The sequence below is a fragment of the Manis javanica genome, chromosome 16, assembly GCF_040802235.1.
Source record: "Manis javanica isolate MJ-LG chromosome 16, MJ_LKY, whole genome shotgun sequence".
Classification (NCBI taxonomy): Eukaryota; Metazoa; Chordata; class Mammalia; order Pholidota; family Manidae; genus Manis; species Manis javanica.
The window spans coordinates 12,731,736-12,758,400 of NC_133171.1; the positions used below are offsets into that span (position 1 = coordinate 12,731,736).

The 26,665-nt window shown below is 36.5% G+C and overlaps 1 protein-coding gene across 1 annotated transcript in view; it reads right to left on the bottom strand.

The window, feature by feature from the left end:
- Positions 1–26,665, bottom strand: part of GMDS (GDP-mannose 4,6-dehydratase) — a 703,979-nt gene that overhangs the window by 395,314 nt on the left and 282,000 nt on the right. The window lies entirely within an intron of this gene.

Genomic DNA, 26,665 nt, shown 5'->3' on the forward strand with positions numbered 1-26,665 from the left:
AGCCCAGGATCAACAGAGCTGAGGCTTAGAACCTCCCCCACACTGTTCTGAGAGGAATCTTCTGCATCCGTGGATGTTTTATTGCCCTTGTCTAGCTTGGATTAACACATAGTCTACAGGCACACACCTGATCATCTACATTTGATCTCTTACAACACTAAACTATGTTTTCTACCTTTATCTTGTATCTACCTACCACTTCAGCATTTTATTAAAAATAATAATAATAAAGAGAGAAATGTGGTATCCACATACAAATCAAGTATAAAAATCAAATGAATATTCATATTTGAACTTACTGTTTATAGTTCAGTCATGATCAATGCATGATCAAAACCAAAAGCCTCTGTGATGACTGCCCTTGTACTGTTCACCATGTAACTTATTCACTATGTAAGAATTTGTTCTCCATGTAAGAAATTGTTCGTTATGCTTCAGAAGATTGGAGACTGATGAAAATTAGGCTTGGGGTGGATTAATGATTGTGCATTGAGCATTGACCCCTCTATACAGAATTTTATTGTGGTTAACAACCATTTGATCAATAAATATGAGAGATGCCCTCACAAAAAAAAAAAAGTACACACTTCCAATTGTAAAATAAATAAGTAACCAGGATGTAATGTATAGCATAAGGAATATAGTCAAAATATTGTAACAACTTGGTATGGTGATAGCTGGTACCTAGAATTATCATGTATATAAATGTTAAATCACTGTGTTGTACACCTGAAACTAATGTAATACTGTGCGTCAACTACCCTTCAATAAAAAAAAAAAAGAGGCTAGCCCAACTCTCAAAAGAAAAAGGGTGTTATTTAAGTGGAGATATGTATCACCCTATGAAACCAGAAACCTGAGGGGTGCGACCTGACATTATCTTAGAAGTACACTAACATTTAGGAACTAGTGTCTTAGAAATCTACTCTTCAGAGATTTTAGGTCCTATAAGCAATTGCTGGCAAAGCCAGAGTAGAACCCAAAACTCCCAATTTGAAGCCCTGGGAACTTTCCACAATGCCACACAAACATGCTTTTAAAAACTCAGGGGGATTTGTTCCAAAAATACATTAGATCTGAGCCCAGGAAACCTTTCAATTGTATCTGTATCACTAATTTTAAACACTGCTTCTCTAGCTCACTGTGTTGACAGCTAAGAAATCTCATTAATTATCTAAAATCCGGAGGCTGGGTACATACAAAATTAGATGATAGATGACATTTCCCCCCCACACTGATTTTCCACAACTCACTGTTAATTTTTTATAGAAATATAAAAACACTTGCATTCTGTTTTTCTTGGTGACTTTAAAATCATCTCTACTATAGAAACTGATAGAAACTGGCATCTCTAGACAACTCACAGGTGTCCACAAATGCAGAGCATCATCATTTAACTCAATGAGGTCATCATCAGACTCCAAGGATGAATAAGATAGAGAAAACCAGACTGCATCATCTCAGTGAGTTTTAAAATGTTCTGAATAATTTTAAGAACTATGTTGGAGGAGTTTTCATTGTATTAGGAGATGAGGTGGAGGTCAATGGATATATTAATCCAGCCCTGCAGCAGAAGAAAATCACGAGTCATTTCGTCTTGGGGTAATTACTGGCCCATAACCAAATACATGACATCACACAGACAGCAAACTAGAAAGAAGGATCTCAATCACTGAGTATAGGAAGTTTGATCTCTTGAAATAACTACATGAGAAAAGTTATTTTTCCACCTTTCATATTTCAGGATAAGGACAACTAACTCACAAGTATGAAGGGTTCAGGTGTATTTCTGGCTCTAATAGCCAGAAGGAATTCTAACTTCTCTATTCTTTAAAAAGACAATCAATTAGGAGATTCAAGATGGCGACATGAGAGGTGAGACACAGAACTCCTCCCCAAACCACATACAATATGAAAATACAGTTAATACAACTAATCCTAAAAGAGCAACAGGAATGAAGGCTGCACCAGACTGCATACACCTGGAGAACAGAGCAGACGTCATGAAACAGCGTAGAAACCCGGGTTCTGGAGTTATACTGCCTGATATGCATCCTGGCTCCGCCTGATAATAGCTGTGTGACCTCAGGTCTTCTCAGAAGTAGATGCTAAGATGGAACCAGAAATGCAAGAGGTTTATTGAAGAAAATGCCTGTGCCAGAACAGAGAGGAAGGGACCATGTGAAGTTGACATCTGCAAGCTCAGTAGAGAGGCCTCGTCAGAAGCCAAACATGCTGGCACCTTAATCTTGGACTTCCAGCCTCTGGAACTGTAAGAAAATCTATTTCCGTTGTTTATAAGCCACCCAGTCCATCGTACTGCGTTAAGTCAGCCTAAGCAGACTAATATGGCTACCAACAAAGTAGAAATTCAGAGATGCAGCTCTGGGTGTGAGTCCATTATCATCTCCTCAGAAGATCTGAGAGAGGAACATTTTCAAGACTTCCCCATCATTTTATCTTATTGTGTATTGGGCAGGTACCTCTTAGGAAATTATGGAAAACTCAATTAACAATGTATGGTGTTTTCTACAAGCAAGTATCTTTTACCATCAATTTCAAAAGGTATTTTGTGGAGATTGTCAAAACTATAAAGTAGAATTATCTTGAATATCTGTTTATGGTACACTTATTAAACATTCAATATGAGTAAATGTGAATCTGGTGTTTTTCAAATCTGAAAGTAGATCCAAAAGAAAATTATTTTCTACTTTGAAGTTGACATTTCTCAACCAGTAGATAAATTGCTAAATAATTCAGCAAACTTTATTTTGCACCTAGTATGGCATTTACTTGGAGATGTTTCAGAGATGATATGAAAAAATCCTCCAGGAGGTTAGAGACAGATGGAGTCCTTGTCAGAATTTCACTGATCGTGTCAAGGTTAAATAGTAGTTACAACTTTTGATGCAGTTTTTGAGGCCTTCTACCTGCTTAATTCCATTAGCATTTGCACAATCAAGAAGAACAGCCTAATGAGAGAAAACATTTCTCATCGTATCTGTCATTTTATTGAGCTGATACACATTGTGAAGATAAATCTTACTAACAGGGTCAGCAAGAATGAGCATTGTCATATGGTGTAAAACAGGATGGAAGTAATGACAAAACGAAGGAAACCCAGTTCATGCAACAAATCTAGTTTAAACCAAATTCATGGCCTGCAGAAATGGGACCTACAGAATATTTATAATTGTTTTATATTATTATTGCCTTAACTTATATGTTATAGAACATTTCAATAATGTGTTTTAATGGGAGAAGATATTTATTAAATAGTAAATAACTCCCAGTGACAAAATTTTTTTCCATCAATTCCCAAAAGCATTTTGACTTTTTAAGGTACCACTATTATTTTTGCTCTGACCAAATCCCTTTTGTGGAAAACCACTGGTGTAGTGTGCACACATGTGTGTGTGTGTGTGTGTGTGTGTGTGTGTGTGTGTGTGTCTATGTGTGCACAACTGGGGAAAATCCTTCTAGTTTTTCCTAGTTCTTTGTTTTATACTATGTACATTCTAGGATTCCTGCTAAACTACTGTTCCTTATTAAATTGCTAATCCTCATGAGGAAATGTCTTTTCTTCCCCTAAAGAGATTTAGTATAGTCTTACAAAAATTTATTCCCAAGACCTTTAGCTATATCCAATAAATATGTCCAAGTAAGAACATGTATTATTTTTCATATCATCAAACTCGAACAGTATCACCGAAGCACCTTTAGAGTGCTCTGTAAAGTTAAATGTTTGTACCTCTCATGACAGTTACCTAGGAAGACAGGAACATACTTTTTTAAAAAATGTTTTCCAAGAGTCACAGTAAATTTGTAGAAGTAGGACTGAGCCAGCAGATTCTGCGTTTGAATACAGTTCACATGAAATTCCTTTTCATCTACCATATCAACATCTACCTGAAACAACATCTACCATATCAACAAAAAGAACAAAAACCACATGATCATCTCAATAGATACTGAAAAAGCATTCAACAAAATTCAATCTCCATTCATGATGAAAACTCTCAAAAAATGGGTATAGAGGGCAAGTACCTCAACATAATAAAGGCCATATATGATCAACTCACAGCCAACATCATACTTAAGAGCGAGAAGCTGAAAGCTTTTCCTCTAAGATCGGGAAGAAGACAGGGATGCCCACTCTCCCCACTGTTATTGCACATAGTACTGGAGGTCCTAGCCATGGCAATCAGATAAAACAAAGAAAGACAAGGAATCCAGATTGGTAAAGAAGAAGTCAAACGGTCACTATTTGCAGATGCCATGATATTGTACATAAAAAACCCTAGAGACTCCACTCCAGAACTACTAGAACTAATATCATAATTCAGTAATGTTGCAGGATACAAAATTAATACACAGAAGTCTGTTGCTTTCCTATACACTAACAACAAATTAACAGAAAGAGAAATAAGGAAAACAATTCCATTCACAATTGCATCAAAAAGAATAAACTACCTAGGAATAAACCTAACCATGAAAGTGAAAGACCTACACCCTGAAAACTACACGACACTCTTAAGAGAAATTAAACAGGACACTAACAAATGGAAACTCATTCTATGCTCTTGGCTAGGAAGAATTAATATTGTCAAAATGGTCATCCTGCACAAATCAATATACAAATTCGATGCAATCCCTATCAAATTACCAACAACATTCTTCAATGAACTGAAACAAATAGTTCAAAAATTCATATGGAACCACCATTTGACCGAGGAATTCCACTTCTAGGAACTTACCCTAAGAATGCAGCAGCCCAGTTTGAAAAAAACAGATACACCCATATGTTTATGTTATCACAGCACTATTTACAAGAAATGGAAGCAACCTAAGTGTCCATCAATAGATGAATGGATAAAGAAGATGTGGTACATATACACAATGGAATATTATTCAGCCATAAATTCCTCCTTCCTGAGAAGGAAGAATAAAGTGGGGGAGGGGATCTCGCTCCCCAACTTCAAACTCTACTACAAAGCCACAGTAATCAAGAAAATTTGGTACTGGCACAAGAATGGGCCCACAGACCAGTGGAACAGAATAGAGAGTCCAGATATTAACCCAAACATATACGGTCAATTAATGTATGATAAAGGAGCCATGGACATACAATGGGGAAATGACAGCCTCTTCAACAGCTGGTGTTGGCAAAACTGGACAGCTACAGGTAAGAGAATGAAACTGGGTCATTGTCTAACCCCATGCACAAAAGTAAATTCAAAATGGATCAAAGACCTGAATGTAAGTCATGAAATCATAAAACTCTTAGAAAAAAACATAGGCAAAAATTTCTTGGACATAAACATAAGCAACTTCATGAACACACCTCTCCAGGCAAGGGAAACAAAAGCAAAAATGAACAAGTGGAACTATACCAAGCTGAAAAGCTTCTGTACAGCAAAGGACACCACCAATAGAACAAAAAGGCTTCCTATAGTACGGGAGAATATATTCATAAATGATAGACTGGATAAAGGGTTGACATCCAAAATATATAAAGAGCTCACATACCTCAACAAACTAAAAGCAAATAATCCAATTAAAAAATAGGCAGAGGAGCTGAACAGACACTTCTTCAAAGAAGAAATTCAGATGGCCAACAGGCACATGAAAAGATGCTCCACATCGCTAGTCATCAGAGAAATGCAAATTAAAACCACAATGAGATATCACCTCACACCAGTAAGGATCACCACCATCCAAAAGACAAACAACAACAAATGTTGGTGAGGTTGTGGAGATAGGAGAATCCTCCTACACTGCTGGTGGAAATGTAAATTAGTTCAACCATTGAGGAAAGAAGTATGGAGGTTCCTCAAAAAGCTCAAAATAGAAATACCATTTGACCCAGGAATTCCACTTCCAGGAATTTACCCTAAGAATGCAGCAGCCCAGTTTGAAAAAAACAGATACACCCATATGTTTATGTTATCACAGCACTATTTACAATAGCCAAGAAATGGAAGCAACCTAAGTGTCCATCAGTAGATGAATGGATAAAGAAGAGGTGGTGCATATACACAATGGAATATTATTTAGCCATAAGAAGAAAACAAATCCTACCATTTACAATAACATGGATGGAGCTAGAGGGTATTATGCTCAGTGAAATAAGTCAGGTGGAGAAAGACATATACCAAATGATTTCACTCATATGTGGAGTATAAGAACAAAGAAAAAAACTGAAGGAACAAAACAGCAGCAATAACACAGAACCCAAGAATGGACTAACAGTTACCAAAGGGAAATGGACTGGGGAGGATGGGTGGGAAGGGAGGGATGGGAGGGAAAGAAAGGGGGCATTGTGATTAGCATGTATAATGTGGGAGGGGGCATGTGGAGGGCTGTGCAATACAGAAAAGACAAGTAGTGATTCTACAGCATCTTACTATGCTGATGGACAGTGACTGTAGTGGGCTTTGTGGGGGGAACTTGGTGATGGGGGGAGTCTAGTAAACTTAATGTTCCTCATGTAATTGTAGTGTAATGATACCAAAATATATATATATATATATACACACACACATACACACACATACACACACACACATACACACACATACACACACACACACACACACACACACACACACACACACACACACATATATATATATAAATACCCTGAGATGTTGTGGTAAATTTTTTTCTAAGTTCAAAAAGTCTACCTCATAATTAGTCATACTTGCTAAAATACTAAAAATTGCCATATCATTTCTTGCATGATTTGGTTGCTAGACTACATAGTGAATGATGTGTAATCTATGAAGGTGTGAGTACTCCCTTAGTACTCTGATAAATCATTTCAGTTAATTATTCTTCCGTATAATTTATCTTCAATTTTGAATGTGATCCCATTAGCAAAGGTTTTATGAATAAAAATTATCTTCATTAACAACAACAACAACAACAAAAGACAATCAATGAAGGGAACAGACCCTACAATGGAATTTGAAAGGCAGAAGAAAAAGAAACTCTACCTAAATCCTCTTCAAAAGAAGTGTCAATTTTGAACCAAGTAAAGGGTTCCTAAAGGAGAAGGAAAGCAGTGGAGAGAAGGGTATGAAGGGGCAGGGTTGGGGAGGTAAATTTAATCTAAAGGGATTTAGAAGAATCATAAAATAAACCTGGAAGTCTTGAATTTAATTTAAAAGACAATGAAGTTCTTGTAAAAGGCACTGGCAAATTCAAAGTAGCAGACAGGGCAAGGTGGGACAAGACAGATCTAAGAGAGGGATACATACAGCAGCGGAAATTTAATCTGCACCAAAAAGGTAGAAATGAAGGACATGAAAAATGTTAAAGAAAATATATTACAAATGGAAAGGAAAAATGAATATTAATATGTAATGGAGGTTCTAATTTCAAAGAGGAATGGAAAATGAATAAAGCAGTGTTCATATCTTAATCAGCAAAATTCTACAAAGAATAAAAAAATATATGCTATGGTACTCACCAAAAGAGATCACTTAGATTTATTTTGAACAGAGCCTCAATGACTAGTGGGAAGTTAAGTAGTCTGATATACACATCATTGAAATACAAAAACAATATTTCTAGATGTAAACAATATTTCTAAATGCAATGCCTAAAAACTGTCATAATTTAAGGAAGAACCATAGCATTCAGATCGAAGAAATTCTAATGAATCCTGCAGGATAAACACTTAGAAAAACACATAGTATGCCCACAATTACTGTAAACTAGTGATACAGAAAAAACGTTAACAACAGAGGAAAAAGATCAACAGGGAAACAAAGACAAGCATGATTGGAGATTACTTGTCAGATGATATACAACACTATTTAATTGGAGGAAGAGTTTGAAAGTGTTGAAAGACACTAGTACTCCATGATCACTGAGAGTAGCCTTCAAAAAAGAAGGTAGAATAAAAGACTGGCTCAGAAAAGCAATAGCTGAGAAAAGTCATTGACAGCAGACAGGAACTACACCAAATGTAACTGGAAGTTCTTCAAATTGAACAAAAATCATACCAAATGGAAACTGAAGAATGTCAAAAGTAGTAAAGATGTGGGTAAATAAGGTTTTTTACTTATTTAAAATTTCTTTAAAATTGTTTAAGCCAATATATATATATATATATAGTAAGGTTAAAAGACATGTAGAAAGAAAATTTATGAAAACCTAGCACAAAGACTCTGATGAGGAAATAGAAGTGTCTTAGAAGTGGTATAATACTGTCAACAAGTAGATAGTGATAAGAAAAAGTGAATAAATTTAAAATCTAGAGCAATTAATTAAAAAACTAAATAAAGGTGTACAGACAAATGGATTAAAAAGAATGTTAAAAAATACCCAGTCAATCCCAAATAAGGCATAAAAGATAAGGCTAAGATGAGATGACAAATAAAACACAAAAGATTAAAAATTTAGAATTCACATCTCTCAAGTGAAGGTGTATAGATGGCAAATAAGCATGTTCCACATCATATATTATCAAGGGAATGTGAATTAAAAGTGACATACTACTATATGCCTATTTGAATGGCCAAAACTAGAACACAGACTAGTTGTGAAGCAAATAGGACTTTCATTCACTGCTGGTGGGAATGTAAAATAGTATAGTCACTCTGGAAGCAGATTTGGCAGTTTCTTACAAAACTGAACATACTCATACCATATAATTCAGCAATCATGTTCCTTGGTATTTACCCAAAAGAGCTGAAAACATATGGCCATGCAAAAACAGGCAAACGAATGTTTAAAGCAGCTGTATTCATAACTGCAGGCAACCATGATGACCTTCAGTAGGTGAATGGATGAATAAGCTGTGGTATATCCAGGCAATGGGATATTATCTAATGCTAAAAAGAAATGAAGTATATCAAATCATGAAAAGGCATGGAGAAAATTTAAATGCATATTACTAAGTGACAAAAATCAATCTGAAAAGCCTGCTTTTAATATAGTATGATTCCAACTATACAACATTCTAGAAAAGGTAAAACTATGGAGAAGGTAGAAAGAACAGTGGTTGCCAGGGATTACAGGGAAAGGAGATATGAACAGCTTTAGCACAAAAGATTTTAAGGGCAGTAAAACTACTCAATATACTATAATGATGGATAAATGTCATTATACATTTGTCCAAACCCATAAATGGTATCAATATCAAGAGGGAATCTTAATGTAAACTGTGGACTTTGGGTGATAAGGATGTGTCAGTGTAGGTTAATTAATTAAAATAAAGGCATGATTCTTGTGGGGAGTACTGATAATGGAGAAGACTGCATGTCTGGCGGAAGGATTTAGAAGTAGGACATCTCTGTACCATACTCTTAATTTTGCAGGGAACCTAAAATTACTCTAAGAAATTATCTCTATTAAAAGAAAAAAAAAGATAGTTTATTTAAACATAATTATATGGATAATTCCATTAGTTGAAATGGCCTAAATATCCCAATCAAAAGAGATCCATTTAAAAGACTAGATACAATAGCAAGACACAACTATATATTTTATCTACAAAACACACTTTCAAGACAGAAATAGGCTGAAAGCAAAAGGATGGACAGAGAAATCCCATGCAAATACTAATCAAAAGAAAGCTGAGCACTTTCAGCTGCAACCTGTAAAAGACCTTAGAAGTCATTAGTCATGTCCAAATACGGAAATTCACAACTAAGTGGAAATTAAACAACACACTCCTGAACAACCAATGGGTTGAAGAAGAAATCAGTATCAAAAGGGAAATCAAAATATTTCTTAAATGGAAATGTAAACATAACATATCAAATCCTATGAAATGCTACATAAGTAGTTCTAAGAGGGATGTTTTTATAGTGATAAATGCCTACATTAAAGAAAAAGAAAGCTCTCAAACAGAAACCTAAATTTACCCCAAAAAAGCAAAGCCAAAAGTTAGATGAAAGAAGTAAATAACAAAAATCAGAGCTCAAAATGAAATAAAGACTTAAAAAGACAATAGAAAGATCAATGAAACTAATAGTTGCTTTTTGAAAATATAAACAAAATAGTTAAAACTTCAGCTAGATTTAACAAGAAAAACAGAAAGGCCTCAAATAAATAACATAAGAACTGAAAGACAAGCTATTACTACTGATACCATACAAATACAAACAGGGATTAGAGACTACTCTGAACAATTATATGCCAACAAATTGTACAACCAAGAAAAAATGGATAAATTTCAAGAAATACGCAACCTACCAAGATTAAATCATAAAGAAACAGAATATCTGAACAGATCAATTACTATTAAGGAGAGGAATCAATAATCAAAAATCTATCAACACATCAAAGTGCAGGACCAGACTGATTCTCTGGTAAATTCTACCAAATATTTAAAAGAATATCAGTCTTTCTCAAAATCTTCAAAAAATAGAACAATTCCAGTCTCATTTTACAAAGCCAGCTTTACCCAGATACCAAAACCAGAGAAGGATAGTACAAGAAAATTATGTGCCAATATCTCTGATGACCACAGATGCAAAATTACTCAAGAAAATATTATCAAACCAAATTCAACAGAACCTTCAAAGGATCATATACTGTGATTAGTGGGATTTATTCCAGGGATGGAAGGAAAATTCACTATTTGCCAATTAAGCAGTGTGATACACCACATTAACAAAATGAAGGATAAACATCATATAATCATCTCAACAGATTCAAAAAAATTTTCATAAAATTTGACATTCATTGAAAATAAAACTTCAGAACAAACTGGGCATAGAAGGGAATGTACCTCAACATAATAATGGCATGTATGACAATCCCACAGCTAACATCACACTCAACAGTGAGAAGTTGAAAGTTTTTCCTCGAAGATAAGGAATGAGAAAAGGATGTCCTCTCTTGACAGCTTTATTCAACACAGTATTAGAAATCCTAGTCCAAGCAATTAGGAAAGAAAAATAAGTAGAAGGCATCCAATTTGAAAAATAAGAGTAAAATTGTCTCTATTTCCAGGGAATATATATGGAAAATGACCAAAAATCTGTTACAATAAGTAAATTCAATAAGGTTGCAGGATATAAGAGCAATACATAAAAGTTGTATTCCTATACACTAACAATGACCTATCAGAAAGAGTAATTAAAAAAATAGTCACATTTACAATTGCATCAAAAAGAATAAAATACTTAGAACTAAATTAAACCAAGGAGTGAAAAGACCTGTATCGTATACTGAAAACTATAAGACACTGATGGAAGAAATTGAAGATGACAAAACTAAATGGAAAGATATTTTGTGTCTGTGGAATCATTTTAATATTGTTAAAATGTCCATAGTCTTCAAAACAATCTACATATTCAGTGTTATTATTATGGAAATTCCAATGACATTCCTCACAAAAACACAAAAAGGCAATCCCAAAATTTGAATAGAACCATAAAAGGCCCAGAATAGCCAAAGCAAACTTTTCTTTTTCTTTCTTTCTTTTTTTTAGGAGAGCAAGGTATAGGCTTTTATTTAGCAATAAAGTGAAAGGACAGAGTTCCCGGCTCACGCCAGGAGGGAACAAGAGAGCCCCTAGCCAAAGCGATCGTAGGAAAGAAAAGCAAAGCTAGAGGCATGATACTTCCTGATTTCAAGCTAAATTACAAAGCTGCACTTATCAAAACAGTATGGCATTAGCATAAAAATAGACACACAGATCAATGGAACAGAATAGAGAGCCCAGAAAAATACAGTCAATTAAATTACAACAAAGGAGACAAGAATATATGATGGAGAAAGTATAGTCCCTTCAATAAATGGGACTTTGAAAACTGGATAACCCTAAGCAAAAGAATAAAACTAGACCCCTCTCTTAAACCATGCATAAAAATTAACACAAAATGGATTAAATGTTAAACTCAAGATGTGAAACTGCAAAATCCCTTCAAGAAAACATTGGGCATTATATCGTTGACATAAGTTTTGGCAATGATATTTGGGTTTGACATCAAATGCAAATGCACCAACAGCAAAAATAAACAAGTGGTAGGAGGAGCCAAGACGGCGGCATGAGGAGTTCAGAGGAAATCTCCTCCCAAAAAGATACATATTTTTGAAAATACAACAAATGCAACTATTCCTAAAAGAGAGACCAGTGGATAAAGTACAATAGCCAGGCTACATCTACATCTGCAAGAACTCAGCATCACATGAAGGGGGTAAGATACAAGATGCGGCACAGCACGAACCCAACGGGAAGAAAGGAGTCAAGCGGGGAGGGAGTGAAAGACCAGGACCGCAAAACAATGAGCTCTAGTAACCCCCACCAGGAGCAGGAACACATGGTGCACAGTATGCTGGATATTAAAGAAATGGAAGGGCAAAATCTGTGAGCGTAACCCCGCAAATGGCACCCCTGGGACAAAAAAGAACCGAGTACTTTCATAAGTTCAAAAGGGACAGGAACCTAACAACTGGACAGAATCGCCCCGGCACACTGAGCCCAGCAGCTGGGAATCCTGGGGAACTCCAGGAGACCTAATCCCCTAGGTAGCAGTGCAGCTCAGAAATACCTCACGTTGATAATCAGCCAGCCAGTCATTGCCCCAGCCGGTACAGACCCCGACATGCTGCACAAGTAGCACACAAGTCAGCGGTGGGGACAGCAGCTGCTGAGCGAGCGGGCTGCAAGCCGACAGCGGCGGTGGCCGAGCTAGGGGCCTGGGTTGGCCTGTGCAAACCAGCAGTGGTAACAGAGGTGGCCAAACAGGCAGCCTGGGAGTGAACTGCTTGAGCTGGTGGTGGCAGAGACGGCCAACCGAGCACCCTGGGAGAGGCCCACGTGAACTGGCAGCGATGGTGGCGGCAAATGTACAGGAGGCCCGGGAGAGAACTGCACAAGCCGGCGGTGGCGGTGGCGAACGATCGAACGGCCAGGGAGCAGCCCATGAGAGCCCGCGGAGGCAGTGGCCAAACTACCCTGGACTGACCACAACCCCAGCAGCCACCCAGAATATCCTTCCAGCGCACAGCCACCAGGGACAGACCCAAAGGCTGCAGCCACTGTGAAGCTGCCCAGCAGGAACACAGCTCTCGCAGAAGAGCACACCCGGCGTGCCTGCCACTCCAAGCAGGGCTCTGCCCTACCCTGATGGACACCCCGCCCACAGCAGCTTAGGGGATTATCCCAAGGATGCTCCAGGAGTGCGGGTAACTGACACAGGCAGGGGAGAAGGGCAAGGCAACCAGGAAGCAGGAAAGGACTTTGTTTTCCCAGCTGACACATGTGCTGCCAGCATACAGCCACCGCTATCACCATAAAAAGGCAGAAGAATTTGGTCCAGTCCAAAATTACCGAGACTACCCCGGAGAGAGGGCCTGGGGAGATAGATTTAACCAATTTCCCTGAAAAAGAATTCAAAATAAAGGTCATAACCATGCTGATGGATCTACAGAGAAATATGCAAGAGTTAAAGAATAAAGTTGGGAGGGAGAATATAGAAAGAAATAGAACATCACTGGAAGGAATTAAGAACAGACTGGATGAGGTGCAAGAGGCTGTTAATGGAATAGAAACCAGAGAACAGGAACACAGAGAAGATGATGCAGAGAGAGAAAAACAGATTTCCAGGAAGGAAACAATATTAAGAAAACTATGTGCACAATTCAAATGGAACAATATTCGCCTTGTAGGGGTACCAGAAGAAAAAGAGAGAGAAAAAGGGATAGAAAGTGTCTTTGAAGAAATAATTGCTGAAAACTTCCCCAAACTGGGGGAGGAAATAGTCTCTCAGATCATGGAGGTCCACAGAACTCCCAACACAAAGGAAACAAGGAGGACAAAACCAAGACACATAATAATTAAAATGGCAAAAATAAAAGACAAGGACAGAGTATTAAAGGCAGCCAGAAAGAGAAAAAAGGTCACCTACAAAGGAAAACCCATCAGGCTATTATCAGACTTCTCAAAAGAAACCTTACAGGCCAGAAGAGAATGGCATGATATATTTAATGCAATGAAACAGAAGGGCCTTGAAACAAGAATACTACATCTAGCAAGATTATCATTTAAATATGAAGGAGGGATTAAGTAATTCCCAGACAAGCAAAAGTTGAGGGAATTTGCCTCCCATAAAACACCTCTAAAGGGTATTATAGAGGGAATGCTCTAGATGGGAACACTCCTAAAAAGACCATAGAACAAAACACCCAACATGTGAAGAATGGAGGAGGAGGAATAAGAAGGGAGAGAAATAAAGAATCATCAGACAGTGTTTATAATAGCTCAATAAGCGAATTAAGTTAGATAGTGAGATAGTAAAGAAGCTAACCTTGAACCTTTGGTAACCACAAACTTAAAGTCTGCAATGGCAATAAGTACATATCTTTCAATAATCACCCTAAATGTAAATGGACTGAATGCACTAATCAAAAGACAAAGAGTAATAGAATGGATAAAAAAGCAAGACCCATCTATATACTGCTTATAAGAGACTCACCTCAAACCCAAAGACATGCCCAGAATAAAAGTCAAGGAATGGAAAAATATATTTCATGCAAACAAAAGAGAGAAAAAAGCAGGTGTTGCAATACTAGTATGAGACAAAATCCAAAATAGACTTCAAAACAAAGAAAGTAACAAGAGATAAAGAAGGACATTACATAATGATAAAGGGCTCAGTCCAACAAGAGGATATAACCATTATAAATATATATGCACCCAATACAGGAGCACAAATATATGTGAAACAAATATTAACAGAATTAAAGGGGGAAATAGAATGTAATGCATTCATTTTGGGAGACCTCAACACACGACTCACTCCAAAAGACAGATCCACCAGAAAGAAAGTAAGTAAGGACACAGAGGCACTGAACAACACACTAGAACAGATGGACCTAATAGACATCTATAAAACTCTATATCCAAAAGCAACAGGATACACATTCTTCTCAAGTGCACATGGAACATTCTCCAGTATAGACCACATACTAGGCCACAAAAAGAGCCTCAGTAAATTCAAAAAGAATGAAATCCTACAACCAACTTTTCAGACCACAAAGGTATAAAACTAGAAATAAATTGTACAAAGAAAGCAAAAAGGCTCACAAACACATGGAGGCTTAACAACATGCTCCTAAATAATCAATGGATCAACGAACAAATTAAAATGGAGATCCAGCAATATATGGAAACAAACGACAACAACAACACAAAGCCCCAACTACTGTGGGATGCAGCGAAAGCAGTTTTAAGAGGAAAGTATATAGCAATCCAGGCATATTTAAAGAAGGAAGGACAATCCCAAATGAATAGTCTAATGTCACAATTATTGAAATTGGAAAAAGAAGAACAAATGAGGCCTAAGGTCAGCAGAAGAAGGGACATAATAAAGATCAGAGAAGAAATAAATAAAATTAAAAAGAATAAAACAATAGAAAAAATCAATGAAACCAAGAGCTGGTTCTTCTTGAGAATAAACAAAACAGATAAGCCTCTAATCGGACTTATTAAGAGAAAAAGAGAATCAACACACATCAACAGAATCAGAAATGAGAAAGGAAAAATCACGACGGACCCCATAGAAATACAAAGAATTATTAGAGAATACTATGAAAACCTATATGCTAAGAAGCTGGAAAACCTAGGAAAATGGACAACTTCCTAGAAAAATACAACCTTCCAAGACTGACACAGAAAGAAACAGAAAATCTAAACAGACCAATTACCAGCAATGAAATTGAAGCGGTAATCAAAAAACTACCCAAGAACAAAACCCCCGGGCCAGATGGATTTACCTCGCAATTCTATCACACATACAGAGAAGACAAAATACCCATTCTCCTTAAAGTTTTCCAAAAAATAGAAGAAGAGGGAATACTCCCAAACTCATTCTATGAAGCCAACATCACCCTAATACCAAAACCAGGCAAAGACCACACCAAAAAAGAAAACTACAGACCAATAGTCCTGATGAACGTAGATGCAAAAATATTCAACAAAATATTAGCAAACCGAATTCAAAAATACATCAAAAGGATCATACACCATGACCAAGTGGGTTTCATCCCAGAGATGCAAGGATGGTACAACATTCGAAAATCCATCAACATCATCCACCACATCAACAAAAAGAAGGACAAAAACCACATGATCATCTCCATAGATGCTGAAAAAGGATTTGACAAAATTCAACATCCATTCATGATAAAAACTCTCAACAAAATGGCTATAGAGGGCAAGTACCTCAACATAATAAAGGCCATACATGATTAACCCACGGCCAACATCATGCTTAACAACGAGAAGCTGAAAGTTTTTACTCTGAGATCAGGAACAAGACAGGGATGCCCACTCTTCCCACTGTTATTCAACGTGGTACTGGAGGTCCTGGCCACAGCAATTAGACAAAACAAAGAAATTCAAGGAATCCAGATTGGTAAAGAAGAAGTTAAATTGTTACTATTTGCAGATTACATGATATTGTACATTAAAAAAACACTAAAGACTCCACTCCTAAACTACTAGAACTAATATCAGAATTCAGCAAAGTTGCAGGATATAAAATTAACACACAGAAATCTGTGGCTTTCCTATACACTAACAATGAACTAATAGAAAGAGATATGAGGAAAACAATTCCATTCACAACAGCATTAAAGAGAATAAAATACCTAGGAATAAACCTAACCAAGGAAGTGAAAGAACTATACCCTGAAAACTACAAGACACTCTTAAGAGAAATTAAAGAGGTCACTAACAAATGGAAACTCATCCCATGCTCCTGGCTAGGAAGAATTAATATTGTCAAAATGGCCATCCTGCACAAAACAATATACAAATTCGATGCAATCCCTATCAAATTACTAACAACATTCTTCAATGAACTGGAACAAATAGTTCAAAAATTCATATGGAAATACCAAAGACCCCGAATAGCAAAAGCAATCCTGAGAAGGAAGAATAAAGTGGGGGGGATCTCACTCCCCAACTTCAAGCTCTACTACAAAGCCACAGTAATCAAGAAAATTTGGTACTGGCACAAGAACAGAGCCACAGACCAGTGGAACAGATTAGAGACTCCAAACATTAAACCAAACATATATAGTGAACTAATATTTGATAAAGGAGCCATGGACATACAATCGGGAAATGACAATCTCTTCAGCACATGCTGCTGGCAAAACTGGACAGCTACATGTAAGAGAATGAAAGTTGATCACTGTCTAACCCCATACACAAAAGTAAATCCGAAATGGATCAAAGACCTGAACGTAAGTCATGAAACCATAACACTCTTAGAAAAAAATATAGGCAAAAATCTCTTAGACATAAATATGAGTGACCTCTTCTTGAACATATCTCCCCAGGCAAGGGAAACTAAAGCAAAAATGAGCAAGTGGGACTACATCAAGCTGAAAAGGTTCTGTACAGCAAAGGACACAATGAATAGAACAAAAAGGTATCCTACAGTATGGGAGAACATATTCATAAATGACAGATCCAATAAAGGGTTGACATCCAAAATATATAAAGAGCTCATGCACCTCAACAAACAAAAAGCAAATAATCCAATTAAAAAATGGGCAGAGGAGCTGAATAGACAGTTCTCTAAAGAAGAAATTCAGATGGCCAACAGACACATGAAAAGATGCTCCACATCGCTTGTTATCACAGAAATGCAGGTTAAAGCCACAATGAGATGTTGCCTCACACCAGTGAGGATGGCTACCATCCAACAGACAAACAACAACAAATGTTGGCAAGGTTGTGTAGAAAGGGGAACCCTCCTACACTGCTGGTGGGAATGTAAATCAGTTCAACCTTTGTGGAAAGCACAATGCTCAAAATAGAAATACCATTTGACCCAGTAATTCCACGTATAGGGATTTACCCTAAGAATGCTGCACTCCAGGTTGAAAAAGACAGATGCACCCCTATGTTTAGTGCTGCACTACTTAGAATAGCCACGATATGGAAGCAACCTAAATGTCCATCAGGAGATGAATGGACAAAGAAGATGTGGTACATATACACAATGGAATATTACTCAGCTATAAGAAAAAAACAGGTCCTACCATTTGCAACAACATGGATGGAGCTAGAGGATATTATGCTCAGTGAAATAAGCCAGGCAGAGAAAGACAAGTAGCAAATGATTTCACTCAAATGTGGAGTATAAGTAAAAAGGAATACTGAAGGAAAAAAACAGCAGCAGAATCATAGAACCCAAGAATGGACTAACAGTTACCAATGGGAAAGGGACTGGGGAGGATGGGTGGGAAAAGAGGGATAAGGGCAGCAAAAAAGAAAGGGGGCATTACGATTAGCATGTATACTGTGGGGGCGCACGGGAAGAGCTGTGCAACACAGAGAAGACAAGTAGTGATTTTACAGCATCTTACTTTGCTGATGGACAGTGACTGTGAAAGGGTATGTGGGAGGGACTTGGTGAAGGGGGGAGCCTAGTAAATATAATGTCTTTCATGTAATTGTAGATTAATGATACCAAAATAAAGAAAATAAAAAAAAAGTATGACCCATCTATATGCTGCTTACAAGAGACTCACCTCAAACCCAAAGACATACACAGACTAAAAGTCAACGGATGGAAAAAGACATGTCATGCAAACAATAGGGAGAAAAAAGCAGCTGTAACAGTACAGGTATCAGACAAAATAGACTTCCAAACAAGAGATAAAGAAACACATTACATAATGATAAAGGGCTCAGTCCAAAAACAGAATATAACCATTATAAATATATATGAAACCAATACAGGAGCACCAACATATGTGAAACAAATACTAACAGAATTAAAGGGGGAAAAAGAGTCCAATGCATTCCTTCTAGGACACTTCAATACACCACTCACTCCAAAGGACAGATTCACCAAACAGAAAACAAGGAAGGACACAGAGGCACTGAATAACAGACATAACAGACATATACAGAGCTCTACACCCAAAAGCAGCAGGACACACATTCTTCTCCAGTGCACAAGGAACATTCTCCACAATATGCCACATACTAGGCCACAGAAAGAGCCTCAGTAAATTCAAAAAGACTGAAATTCTACCAACCAACTTCTCAGACCACAAAGGCATAAAACTAGAAATAAATTGTACAAAGAAAACCAAAAAGCTCACAAACACATGGAGGCACAACAACATGCTCGTAAATAATGGATCAATGACCAAATTAAAACAGAGATCAAGAAATATATGGAGACGAACGCCACCGACAGCATAAAGCCCCAAATTTTGTGGGATGCAGCGAAAGCAGTTCTAAGAGGAAAGTATATAGCAATCCAGGCCTATCTAAAGAAGGAAGAACATTCCCAAATGAATAGTCTAAAGTCACAACTATTGAAACTGAAAAAAGAACAACAAATGAGGCCCAAAGTCAACAAAAGGAGGGACATAATAAAGATCAGAGAAGAAATAAATAAAACTGAGAACAATAAAACAACAGAAAAGATAAATGAAACCAATAGCTGGACTTTGAAAAAATAAACAAAATAGGTAAGCCTCTAGCCAGATTTATTAAGAGAAAAAGAGAATCTACACACATCAACAGAATCAGAAATGAGAAAGGAAAAATCATGATGGACCCCACAGAAATACAAAAAATTATTAGAGAATACAATGAAAATCTATATGCTAGGAAGCTGCAAAACCTAGAAGAAATGGACAACTTCCAAGAAAAATACAACTTTCCAAGACTGACCAAGGAGGAAACAGAAAATCTAAACAGACCAATTACCAGCAAAGAAATTGAATCGGTAATCAAAAAACTACCTAAGAACAAAACCCCCAGGCCAGATGGATTTACCACAGAAGTTTATCAGACATATAGAGAAGACATAATACCCATTCTCCTTAAAGATTTCCAAAAAACAGAAGAGGAAGGAATACTTCCAAACTCATTCTATGAAGCCAGCATCACTATAATACCGAAGCCAGGCAAAGACCCCACCAAAAAAGAAAATTACAGACCAATATCCCTGTGAACATAGATGCAAAAACACTAAAAAAAATATTAGCAAACCAAATTCAAAAATACATCAAGAAGATCATACACCATGATCAAGTGGGATTCATCTCAGGGATGCAAGGATGGTACAACATTCAAAAATCCATTCCCAGGAATGTGTTGTTTTGATTTGTCTGATTTTTCTCAAACTATTCAAATTCAGTTAGACAATATCCATCATATCATTGATAAGTTTTCACAAATGCCTAGGGTACCTAACTGGTTTTCTTGGTTTCACTGGATATGGCTGGTAATTGTAGGTCTGCTTTTGTTATGTAGCTATATTCCTATTATGTTAATGTATGTGTGCAGTTTAATTAGTAGTTTAAAACCTATACATGCTTATGTTACTCTACAAGAAGATATGTCAAAGAAATAATCAATCTTCCCATGTTTTCTTCCGTCTGCTACTTCTATAGCTTTTCTTCTTCCTTCCTAATTACAACCCTTAAGTAGAATTCGTGCCTCATAACGAAATTACTGAGTATCATAATTCTTCCAAGTGGTAAAGATACCTCAAAACAAATGCTGGGCATAGAAGCCACAGGGCATAAATATGCAAAGAAGTAAAAAGCTAACCTTTTCAAACAATATGGCTTCTCTCTCACTTACCAACGTTACATTTCCCTGTATGGCCCCGGAAGATGACTGGATAGCCAGAGACGGGTAAGATTCCTCAAGGGAGGAACGACCTAAGACAGGCACAGTTGCAGGGGGGCCATCAGGTGAGAAATTGGGGACCAACAGAGGGGAGGCTTAGAACCTCACCCCCCTGTTTTGAGAGAAATATTCTGCATCCATGGATTTTTTGTTGCCCTTGTCTAGCTTGGATTAATACTTAGTCCATAGGCACACACCTGATCATCTACATTTGCCCTCTTACAGCACTAAATTATGTTTTCTACCTTTATCTTCCATCTACCTACCACTTCAGCATTTTATTTAAAAAAATAATAATAATAAGGGAGAAATGTGGGATTCACATATAAATCATGTATAAAGATCAAACGAATAATCATATCTGACTTGATTGTTTATAGTTCATGATGCGTGATTAAAACCGAAAGTTTCTGTGATATGACTGCCCTGGCGCTGTTCACCATGTAAGAACTTATTCACTATGTAAGACCTTGTTCACCATGTAAGAACTTGTTTGTTATGCTTCAGAAGATTGGAGACTGTTGAGATATAGGCTTGCGGTTGATTAATGACTGTGCATTGAGTCCCCTATACAGAATTTTATTGTTATTAGCAACCATTTGATCAATAAATATGAGATGCACTCTCAAAAAAAAAAAAAACATTCAAAAATCCATCAACATCATCCACCACATCAACAAAAAGAAGGACAGAAACCATATGATCATTTCCATAGATGCTGAAAAAGCATTCAACAAAATTCAACATTCATTCATGATAAAAACTCTCAACAAAATGGGCATAGAGGGCAAGTACCTCAACATAATAAAAGTCATATATGACAGACCCACAGCCAATATCATACTTATCAGCGAGAAGCTGAAATCTTTTTCTCTGAGATGGGGAACAAGACAGGGATGCCCACTTACCCCACTGTTATTCAATGTAGTACTGGAGGTCCTAGCCAAAGCAATCAGACAAAACAAAGAAAGACAAGGCATCCAGATTAGTAAAGAGGAAGTCAAACTGTCACTATTTGCAGATGCCATGATATTGTACATAAAAAACTCTAAAGACTCCACTGCAAATCTACTAGAACTAATATCGGAATTCAGCAAAGTTGCAGGATACAAAATTAATACACAGAAGTCTGTTGCTTTCCTATACACTAACAACAAATTAACAGAAAGAGAAATAAGGAAAACAATTCCATTCACAATTACATCAAAAAGAATAAAATACCTAGGAATAAACCTAACCTAGGAAGTGAAAGACCTATACCCTGAAAACTACAAGACACTCTTAAGAGAAATTAAAGAGGACACTAACAAATGGAAACTCATTCCATACTCTTGGCTTGGAAGAATTAATATTGTCAAAATGGCCATTCTTCCAAAAGCATTCTACAGATTCAATGCAATGCCTATCAAAATACCAACAACATTCTTCAACAAACTGGAACAAATAGTTTTAAAATTCATATGGAACCACCAAAGACCCCGAATAGCCAAAGCAATCCTGAGAAGGATGAATAAAGCAGGGGGCATCTCGCTTCCCAACTTCAAGCCCTACCAGAAAGCCACAGTAATCAAGACAATTTGGTACTGGCACAAGAATGGTCCCACAGACGAGTGGAACAGAATAGAGAATCCAGATATTAACCCAAATATATACAGTCAATTAATATATGACAAAGGAGCCATGGACATACAGTGGGGAAATGACAGCCTCTTCAACAGCTGGTGTTGGAAAAACTGGACAGCTAAAGGTAAGAGAATGAAACTGGATTATTGTCTAACCCCATACACAAAAGTAAATTCGAAATGGATCAAAGACCTGAATGTAAGTGATGAAGCCATAAAACTCTTAGAAAAAAACAGAGGCAAAAATCTCTTGGACATAAACATGAGTGACTTCTTCATAAACACATCTCCCCAGGCAAGGGAAAAAAAGCAAAAATGAACAAGTGGAACTATATCAAGCTGTAAAGCTTCTGTGCAGCAAAGGACACCACCAATAGAACAAAAAGGCATTCTACAGTATGGGAGAATATATTCATAAATGACAGATCAGATAAAGGGTTGACATCCAAAATATATAAAAAGCTCATGCACCTCAACAAACAAAAAGCGAACAATCCAATTAGAAAATGGACAGAGGAGTTGAACACACACTTCTCCAAAGAAGAAATTCAGATGGCCAGCAGACATATGAAAAGATGCTCCACATCGCTAGTCATCAGAGAAATGCAAATTAAAACCACAATGAGATATCACCTCATACCAGTAAGGATCGCCACCATCCAAAAGACAAACAACAACAAATGTTGGTGAGGTTGTGAAGATAGGAGAACACTCCTACACTGCTGGTGGAAATGTAAATTAGTTCAACCATTGTGGAAAGAAGTATGGAGGTTCCTCAAAAAGCTCAAAATAGAAATACCATTTGACCCAGGAATTCCACTTCCAGGAATTTACCCTAAGAATGCAGCAGCCCAGTTTGAAAAAGACAAGACACACCCCTATGTTTATCGCAGCACTATTTACAATAGCTGAGAAATGGAAACAACCTAAGTGCCCATCAGTAGATGAATGGATAAAGAAGATGTGGTACATATACACAATGGAATATTATTTAGCCATAAGAAGAAAACAAATCCTACCATTTACAACAACATGGATGGAGGTAGAGGGTATTATGCTCAGTGAATTAAGCCAGGCAGAGAAAGACATATACCAAATGATTTCACTCATATGTGGATTATAAGAACAAAGAAAAACTGAAGGAACAAAACAGGAGCAGAATCACAGAATCCAAGAATGGACTAACAGTTACCAAAAGGAAAGGGACTGGGGAGGATGGGTGGGAAGGGAGGGATAAGGGTGGGGAAAAAGAAACAGGGCATTACGATTAGCACGTATAATGTAGGGGATGAGGGGGCACAGGTAGGGCTGTGCAGCACAAGAAAAGACAAGTAGTGATTCTACAGCATCTTACCACACTAATGGACCGTGACTGTGAATGGGGTATGTCAGGGGGACTTGGTGATGAGGGGCATCTAGTAAACATAATAGTCTTCATGTAATTGTAGATTAATGATACCAAATAAATAAATAAATAAATAAATAAATAAATAAATAAACAAGTGGGACTACACTAAATTAAACAGTTTTTGCAAGGCAAAGGAAACCATCAACAAAACAGAAGCACACCTTACAGGATGGGAAAAAATTTCTTCAAATCACATATTTGGTAAGGGATTAATATTCAAAATACATAAAGAACTAATAAAATTCAATAGCAAAAAAAAACAATAAAAAAATGGGCAGAACTGAATTGGACATTTTTCCAAAGACATACAAATGGACAAATGGCCAACATGTACAGAAAAGGTACTCAACTTCACTAATCATCAGGGAAATGCAAATCAAAACCACAATAAGATATCACATCATATCTGTTAGCATGGCTATATCAAAGAGACAAGAGAGAACAAGGGTTAGTGAGAACAAGCAACACTGTATACTGTTGTGGGAATATAATTTGGTACACCCACTAAGGAAACAGTATCGAAGTTCCTCAAAAAAGTAAAATAGAACTACCATATAATTCAGCGATCCCATTTTTAGATATACACTTCCAAAGGAAAAGAAAACAGGATCTCAAAGATATATCTTAGTCCCATGTTCACTCTACTATTCATAATAGGCAAGGTATGGAAAAACCTAAGTGTCTCAACAGATGAATGGATAAAGCAGGTGTGATGCACACACACACACACGTACACACATCATAGAATGGAATATTATTTAGCTATGAGAAAGAATGAAATATTGCCATTTGCAACAGTATGGGTAGACCTTGAGGGCATTATGCTAAGTGAGATAAGTCAAATACAGAAAGACAAATAATGCATGGTACCACTCTACCATGTGGAATCTAAATAAAAGGTCAAACTTGCAGAAATAGAAGTAGAAAAGTGACTGCAATGGGCTGGGGACTAAGGAAATGGGAAGGAGTTAGTAAAAGGGTATTAGGTTTCAGCTATGAGATGAATTAAGGTCTGAGGATTTAATGTATACTATGGTGACTAGACTGTTACATAACTGAAATACACTAAGAAGAAACTTAAATATTCTACCCCACCAAAATAAAATGTAGAATTGCCACCAAAATAAAAAGTATATTGCTACTAGCAGTGTATAAGGATTCAAATTTCTCTACATTCTCACCAACATTTAATATTATCTGTCTTTTTGATAATAGATAGCCTAGTGGGTATAAAACGTCATTTCCCTGTGGTTTTGGTTTGTGTTTCTCTAATGGTTAATCATGTTTTTATGTGCTGACACTGTATAGAAATACAAATGATTTCTGCATGTTGATCTTGTATGCTGAATCTTCACTGAACTCATTCATTAGCACTAATAATTTTTTATCGTATTTCTTAGGATTCTCTCTCTGTAGTGTAAGATCCTATCATCTGCTAATAGCTTTACTTCTTTTCTTATCTGGATACCTTTTATTTATTTTTCTTGTGCAATACTCTGGCTAGAACCTTCAGTGTAATGTTGAATAGAAACGGAGAGAGCCCACAATCTTCTCTTATTTCTTATCTTAGAGGAAAGTATCCAGTAAATATGATGTTAGTTGTGGGTTTTTTGTAGATGCCCTTTTTCAGGTTAACTTCTATTCCTAGTTTTGTTGACTGTTATGAGGAAAGTGAGTAGTATTTTTTTTCAAACATCAAGTTTCCTGTTTTCCTTTTGAGATGATTATGTTTTTTGTCCTTTATTCTACTGATATGCTGCATAGCAAGCAAATGGGTATATTAAACCAACTTTGCAGTCCTGCAATAAATCCCACTTGGTCATGGTGTATAATCCTTTTTATATGTTGCTGAATTCAATCTGTGAGTATTTTGTTCGAGATTTCTACATCTATTCAAGCGAGATATTGCTATGTGTTTTCTTGTGATGTCTTTATCTGGTTCTTGGTATTTTAAATTACATGTTTTATCTAAAATCTTACACTGGCAAAATTCTAGAAAACTGCTATGAGTCTTAGGAGTTTATTGGACTGATACTGCATACATTCATGATACTTACCCCAATAAAATAGTATTTTGAGAAATTACTCTTGGGAATAACATAAGCATACATAAAATGATTTGTCAGGCTTTATAGACATTATTTATATTTATCAACTCTGTATGTGTAAAGGTTATAATTTAGGGATAAACAATATATACTGAATAGTAAGATTTAGAAACTAAAATAATATAAAAATAGTCTTAAGTTTTAATACTTTCTCAGTTCTACTATTTAAATTAGGGTAGGAAGAATGCTTCCAACTTCTTTGAAATTAATTTTAGAGAACCAGAGTTTTAGTATGATTCTGTAAAAATATTAAAATAACTATAAATAATAAATGTGCAATGCTTTAATAATCATGAGAAAATAATATAATAAATTCAAATTCAAAATCATCAAAGAGCCTCTTATTGGGAAAAACAGTAAGATAGAAATTCCATGGAGGAAATCAGTAATATCTAATTAAGTGAAGAAGAGTGACTGTTTTAAGAGGTACAATAAATGCCTAGAAAGACAATTTGCAAAATCAGGATGATAACAGAATTACTTGAAAATAACCGACCTACTTTCATAGAAAGAAATTTTGCTTAAACCATACATAGCTTTGATTTCCTTAAATCATACATGGAATGCTACTTAAAAGAGTGTAAAGCCAGAGACAGAATATGTGCTTATCTACTAAGCATATCTGGAAAAATAAAACAAATGTGGAAGGTTTTTAAAAAACCATTTTTCCTCTAAATTGCTTTAGCTCTTCCACCCCCAGCTGCGATGATCTTGGGCTTCCTCCTTCACCCAGCTGTTCCCTGCGCATTTGGCTTTAATCAGGTGCAGAGCAGCAACTCAACATCCTGTTGCCTTACTCTGATTAGGAGGAGTCAAATTCTACAAATTGGCAGGTTTCTGCTTTTAGTGATTCTATTTGATGAATCATTTTCTTTTAAGTATTATTTGA